The 6,428-nt window shown below is 38.3% G+C and overlaps 1 long non-coding RNA gene across 1 annotated transcript; it reads left to right on the forward strand.

Annotated features, from left to right (window-relative positions):
• Positions 1-2,584: 2,584 nt before the first annotated feature.
• On the forward strand, positions 2,585-4,977 carry LOC310631963. Its single transcript, XR_014490749.1, has 3 exons — positions 2,585-2,617; positions 4,411-4,553; positions 4,846-4,977. It is a non-coding gene; the product is annotated as an uncharacterized lncRNA (long non-coding RNA).
• The last annotated feature ends 1,451 nt before the right edge of the window (positions 4,978-6,428 follow it).

The following is a 6,428-nucleotide window of genomic DNA, read 5'->3' on the forward strand; positions in this document are numbered from 1 at the left end:
ACTTTTTAAAAAGCTACTTATCGCCTTTCTTTGAAGTTATGATTGCCACACACACACCCCTGCAGTCACCTGATTGCATTTCAAGCATTGCTCAACTGCCTTTCATTTACATAACTGTGATTTGTGGGGCAAGGCAGTATAAACAGACATGCCAGGTCCAGAGAAGAACTGGTGGATGGCTGTTTTATGCACTGTGCAGAAAAAAAGAGCGTTGTTTAGTTAATTTGGTTCCATTTTGTCCCTCTGTGCTTCTTTTTTTCGAGGCAAGCTTTGCTTCCATTTTCCTATGTTCCATTGATGTCATTTCATTCCATCGCTGTAAATTACTGGCTCTACAAAATGCTGACTCAAGCAGTGGGTTACAGCTCTTGAAGAAATGAATCCCACATTATGTCAAAGTGCTTCGGCAGCAGTTTACCTTGTGTCCCTCAGCGTGAGTCATTGTCACACGTTTTGAAGGCCAGCCGAACACATCCGAATCTTCAGAGTGTCAGCTTTTCTCCTTTTTTTTTTTGCAGCCTTTCTGGGGGAGTGGGGGAAAAATGTGGTTAGGTAACTTTGGCTGAGTTCTGCAAGTGTCAGCTGGTGATGTTATGGGCTTGTGACACTGTGCAATGGTCATAGACAAGGAGCTGTGTGTCGCAGCAGCAGCCCCAGATTAATACAGTCAGGCTGCCTGTATCTCAGCAAAGAGGGGAGCTGTGGATGTCATGTTTGATTTCCAAAAACTGTTAAAGGGGAGAAGATGATTAAAGGCAGGAACTGAATATGGAACATTAAGCAGGCAGACCCAGAAGCTCAGAAAATACTGTTATTAAGAACATTGCTGCATGGAAATCCTCAGTCATTTCTGGGAACACCAGGTGGATTCATCTGGATGTCTGAGGACAGGAAGGAAGGAAGGAAGGAAGGAAGGAAGGAAGGAAGGAAGGAAGGAAGGAAGGAAGGAAGGAAGGAAGGAAGCTTATGTGTCTTTGCAATCATAATTATATGAATTTGTTTAGCAGAATAGTTGATATTACATTACCCAGATTTTCACTCCTTGGAATTGGGGACTTCTGAATGTCTTTTATAAACATAGTTCTTTCAAGGAAGAGAAAACTAGATATTAATTAAGGGAAAGGATTAGGATTGATTGCAGTTGTACCTGGGTAAAAACAGATTCATACCAGAAGTCACAAATCTTCCAAATTGGTAGGAATAAATGTTTTCATAAATTGTTTCAATCGATTGGTCTAATTAGCACCAGGTTCTTCTTCATGAAGAAATATTGGGACCTGTAATGCCAACACATTTGGAAGGCATCAGTTTGGGATCAGTTAACTCACTTTTACTGATATTGACCAATATTGACCAGTATGGACTATGCAGGACTTCATGTAGGAGTTTTTTCAGCTCTATCTAGAGTTGACAGTGCTTGAACATGGGACTGTCTGTACACAAAGTATGTTCTCTCCTGATGAGCCACATCCCCTTCTAGAATTTTCAGGCAGAGTTTATTTTGTGCTGTAGATCATAGGAGGGCATGTTTTGAACCAGCTCATTGGACCATCTAATCTAATATTGTCAACACTAAATGGCAATGCCAACATGTCAAACCATTCTTTCTGCTTGTATTGTAGTTTGAAATGACACAGATTGAATCTCAATGCATAGCATTACTCTACTCCTAAACAGAGAGCCTTCATAAGCTTCCCAACAACCTCTCATTCCAGCAAGAGATGTTTATTATAATGTTGTATTTTAGTAAGGTAAAGAAGAATATTATGGCATCATGCTCCCAGCATCTTTGTGCATGTATGTTTGCAAACTTTACATTAATCATTATTCTGGACTTCCCTGATTCATTAGAAAAATCCAGTACAGGTAGTCCTTGACTTATGATAGCAGTTGAACCCAAAATTTCTGTTGCTAAATGAGTTTTGCTCCATTTTATGACCTGCAGTTTTTACATTTGTAACACAGTGTTAAAAGAATCTGTTTTCCCCATTGACTTTGTTTGTCAGAAATTTACAAAAGGTGATCACATGATTCCAAGACACGGCAACTATCATAAATAAGAGCCAGTTGCCAAGTGACCAGATTTTGATCATGTGACTGTAAGGATGCTACAATGGTCATAAATGTGAAAAACTGTCATAAGTCACTTTTTTCAGGGCCATTGTATCTTTGAACAGTCACTAAATGAATGGTTGTAAGTTGAAGAGTACCTGTAGCTCTTCACTTTTGCAGAAAGTGAATGGGGAACAAGCCATGATCGGCAGACAAGACACACAACATGTAGGCTGTCTCTTTGTGCCTTATTCTGTATCTTTCCTGGGGAAGTATTTACATAATAAGAACACATGCATTTATCTTCTGCTTGCCAGCTATCTAGGCTGTGCAGTCTTCCACAATCAAAGAAAGAAAGAAAGAAAGAAAGAAAGAAAGAAAGAAAGAAAGAAAGAAAGAAAGAAAGAAAGAAAGAAAGAAAGAAAAGAAGAAAAAAGAAAGAAAAGAAAAGAAAAGAAAGAAAGAGAAAGAAAGAAGAAAGAAAGAAAGAAAGAAAGAAAGAAAGAAAGAAAGAAAGAAAGAAAGAAAGAAAGAAAGAAAGAAAGAAGAAAGTCTACTGGCACAGGTTTCATCTTTTACATATACAGAAATCAGTCATTTCTTTCCTTCCTTTACTCGAGACACTCTCATGATTACCTTCTTTGCAGTTCTTTGTTTCATGCTGAGAACACAAGTAAATAGTTTGAGCTAAGATGAAATGGACACAGATGTTGCTGCCTGTTGCATGTTCCTCCTTTCCCATTGGCTACTGCAACATTTGTAAAAGTTAGCTAAAGCAGGAAGGGAATGATATTTGTACTTTCTCAATGCCAAGCACCAAAAAGTGTGTGGTGTTCTTGAGCCAGCTGGACAATTCAATTCAGGCAGAGCTCAGTTTTGTCACAGGGAAGAAATATTATTTCACAAATCTGACAGAATTGAAAATAGTTTGAGTTCACTCCGGGTGGCCGTAAGATGCAAGAAAGTTAACCTGATGAAGTGAAGATGCCCTACTTCAGCTCTGAAAACATAGGGGAGGACAGATGGAACTAGCAATTTTTCATTATTACTGATTTATGATGAGACAAAATTGGTCACAGTAGATCTTTCAATATTTCCTTGCTTCAGTACTGTTGATGGAATCCCCATTTCTGTCAGTTGGCTCTTATGCAGCTTTTTAATATATATGTATATGTGTATGTATACATATGTACATATACATATACATATACATATACATTGATATTGATTTTGATTATGATCCAAGAATGCTGCTTATTTTTTTCAAAACAAAATTAGACTTCCTTGCTTCTGTATCTTCAGTCCCGGGTGATTTTGTCTTCAACTGAGAGCCTCTCTGTTGCACCAAGCACTACAAAGGAAGTGGAAAATATATTAGAAATATCCTTATGAATAAAAGCCCTCTTGCTCTTATTGCCCCCTCTGCCACCACTTTTTTAATTTATTTATTTCCTTCTGTTCATTGTAAGAGCACAGCTTCTGAATTTCAGGGATGTCAAATTTATAGGATTTCACTTCCTGGCTACCCAAGGCCATAGCAGGAATCTGAACTGCCAGGTTATTGTTGGCATCATCTGAAACATCCCCATGAGGACCCAGATTGTTGGGGGCAATTAAGCTGACTTTGTAATAATGCCGCTGGGGTGTGTGTGAAAGCCCTAATAAGCAGGCATATACATAGAATGAAGGCTACTGCTAAGCTTGTAAGCCGCCCTGAGTCTTTGGAGAAGGGCGGGATATAAATGGAATTAAAATAAATAAAAAATAAATAAATAACTGCGTGTAGTAAAGGAATAACTTTCACTTTCAGATAGTACATTTGCCCTCAGGCATGTTTTAAGAACTTTGGGATCATGATATCAGTATAATTCACCTGCTTCGGCTGGAAACAGAGAGATATCCGCATGTGCTACATGCAAGAGTGATTTCATCCACAAAAGTGTTGCAGGACTATTTAGAATGTGGCAACAATTGATATTCAGAAGTGGTTCTATTTGATGTAGGCCACAAATGTTTCCAGTCACTCCAACTACATGGTGTCAGGATAGTGGGTTCAGCAAAGTTGCAAAATTATCCAGAGATCTTACCTGGTAGGTACGAATATTGAGTGAAGTGTTTGAATTATATTTGTTCTTTATGAGACAGCCCAACATATTTGATTAAACAGCCCTGACTTTCATGTTTTGTTCCAACATGACCTCAAATCTAGGCTCTCCAAATTCTCAATCCCTTATTATGTAACTGACCTAACTTCCAAAAGAATCTTGGATCTTACTCGGTTGAATCAATACCTCATTGCAACCAAGATTTTACTCCTGCATACCCATCTAAGCTCTTGTTTCTATTATTTCATCTTAGTTCTTCCTTGTGCCGCCTCTTCTTCATATGCACTGATTAGGACCACATCTCACCGTAGATGATAAGAATGATTTGGCCAGCGAAGTGGTTATTCAGAAAGGATGCCATTTACAATAAAAATCTGCAGCCTTTTCCAGATCAAGGTTTGTATTTTGGTCTTTGAATAGCTTTCTAAGGGGTACATTCCCTACACTACAAAAACTGGGCGGGGAAAAAAGCTGCAATAGATTTTCTTTTGCATGCCAGTGTAATTAAAATTAAATATAGCTTATATGCTTGCTCTCCGGTTGTGTATTTAATCATATTCCCTTGCTTTCGTATTAAAACATTTCAATTTGATAGCAAATTTTGGAATTCTTGGGGAGATGTGCCTATGACTTCTGGGACTGTCTATATGTCATCCTTAGATTCAAATTCTCTATTTCTCACACACAGCTAGACAGCAGTCTGTTGAAGATGCTCTTCTTTAAATTTTATGCATGAAGCAGGACTTGGATTAAATGTCATATACAAACTTCTCCCAGTTCCTGGAGCTTTCAGAAATGATGGCAGCATGACCCAGTTCCCTGGGAATTTTCTACCTTTGGAGAGAATGACAACTAAGGTCTGCAGTGTTTATATTCCCATTAAAGGCATGATTTGATATTTGTCTCTTATTAAGAGTGTTTACAATAAATCAATACAACCATGGCCAGTGCAATTGAATTGTGCTACATTTGAGTCTTAATAAATTGTTTATGGATTGTGGATTGTTTGCGTTGTGGGTTTGTGGATTGTTTGCTTTCAATTTACTTTTTTAAATCCACAAGTTATAGCATAAACATGTGCTTTTGAGGACCGACTTGAAAGAAAAAGAATTAACTTGGTGCCATTTCTGTAATGGGAAAGTCTTCCTTTCAAGAGGTTTTCTTAGCTGCTGAACTAGGGACAACTGGTAGTTTGATCCTAGAAAAATCTGTTGTAAGAATTATGGAGTCCATGTTGTGATAACTACAGATAATATTGTACCAAAGTAAGATAGAAGTAGTCCTTAATTTATGACCATTCATTTAGTGACTGTTCAAAGTCCCAACGGCACAGAATAATGTGATTTGCAGCTGGTTCTTGCACTTATAACCATTGCAACGTCTCCAGGGTCATGTGATCTAAATTTGGGGGCGTGGCAACCGGTATGTATTTACAATGGTCGCAGTGTCCCAGGATCACGTGATCACTATTTGCAACCTTTCCAGCTGGTGTCTGACAAGCAAAGTCAATTGAGGAAACCAGATTCGCTTAACAACTGTGACAAAAAGGTTGTAAAATTGGAAATGACTCACTTAACAACTTCCTTGCTTAGCAATAGAAATTCTGGCCTCAGTTGCTGTCCTCAATCAAGTAATGGATATCATTACTGAGCCATATGCTCAAGGAATGCCATATACAAAGAAGATTTATTTTAACATGTAACAGAAGATTATGTCTTCATCTAATGGCATAAACTGAATACAGAAACAAGAGACAGGAGAAGCTCCATTCTACAAATACCACCAACTGCATTTAAGGGAATCCCTCCACTCATACTGATATGCATAAGTTTGATATCATGGCTTGATCTGCACAGTGTTAAAGAGTACATGTGGTTCTCGGCTTACAACCATTCGTTTAATAACTGTTCACAGTTACAAGGGGACTGAATAGCAATGGCAATAGCAATAGCACTTAGACTTATAGACCACTTTATAGTTCTGTACAGACTTTCTGAGCATTTTACACTGTCAGCCTCTTGCCCACAAACAATCTGGGTCCTCATTTTACTAATCTCAGAAGGATGGAAGGTTGAATCAACTTTGAACCCCATCAGGATCGAACTCCAGGCCGAGGGCAGAGTTTGCCTGCAATACTGCATTCTAACCACTGCACTACCAAGACAAAACAAAATAGGTTAATTGCAGTCACAACATTGAAGACTGTGATTCTCCAGATTCTACATAACAAAATAGTCCATTCTGGATTTTACATTAATCTTTCCTTTCAGA

This window comes from Vipera ursinii (genome assembly GCF_947247035.1).
Source record: "Vipera ursinii genome assembly, chromosome: 1".
Classification (NCBI taxonomy): domain Eukaryota; kingdom Metazoa; phylum Chordata; class Lepidosauria; order Squamata; family Viperidae; genus Vipera; species Vipera ursinii.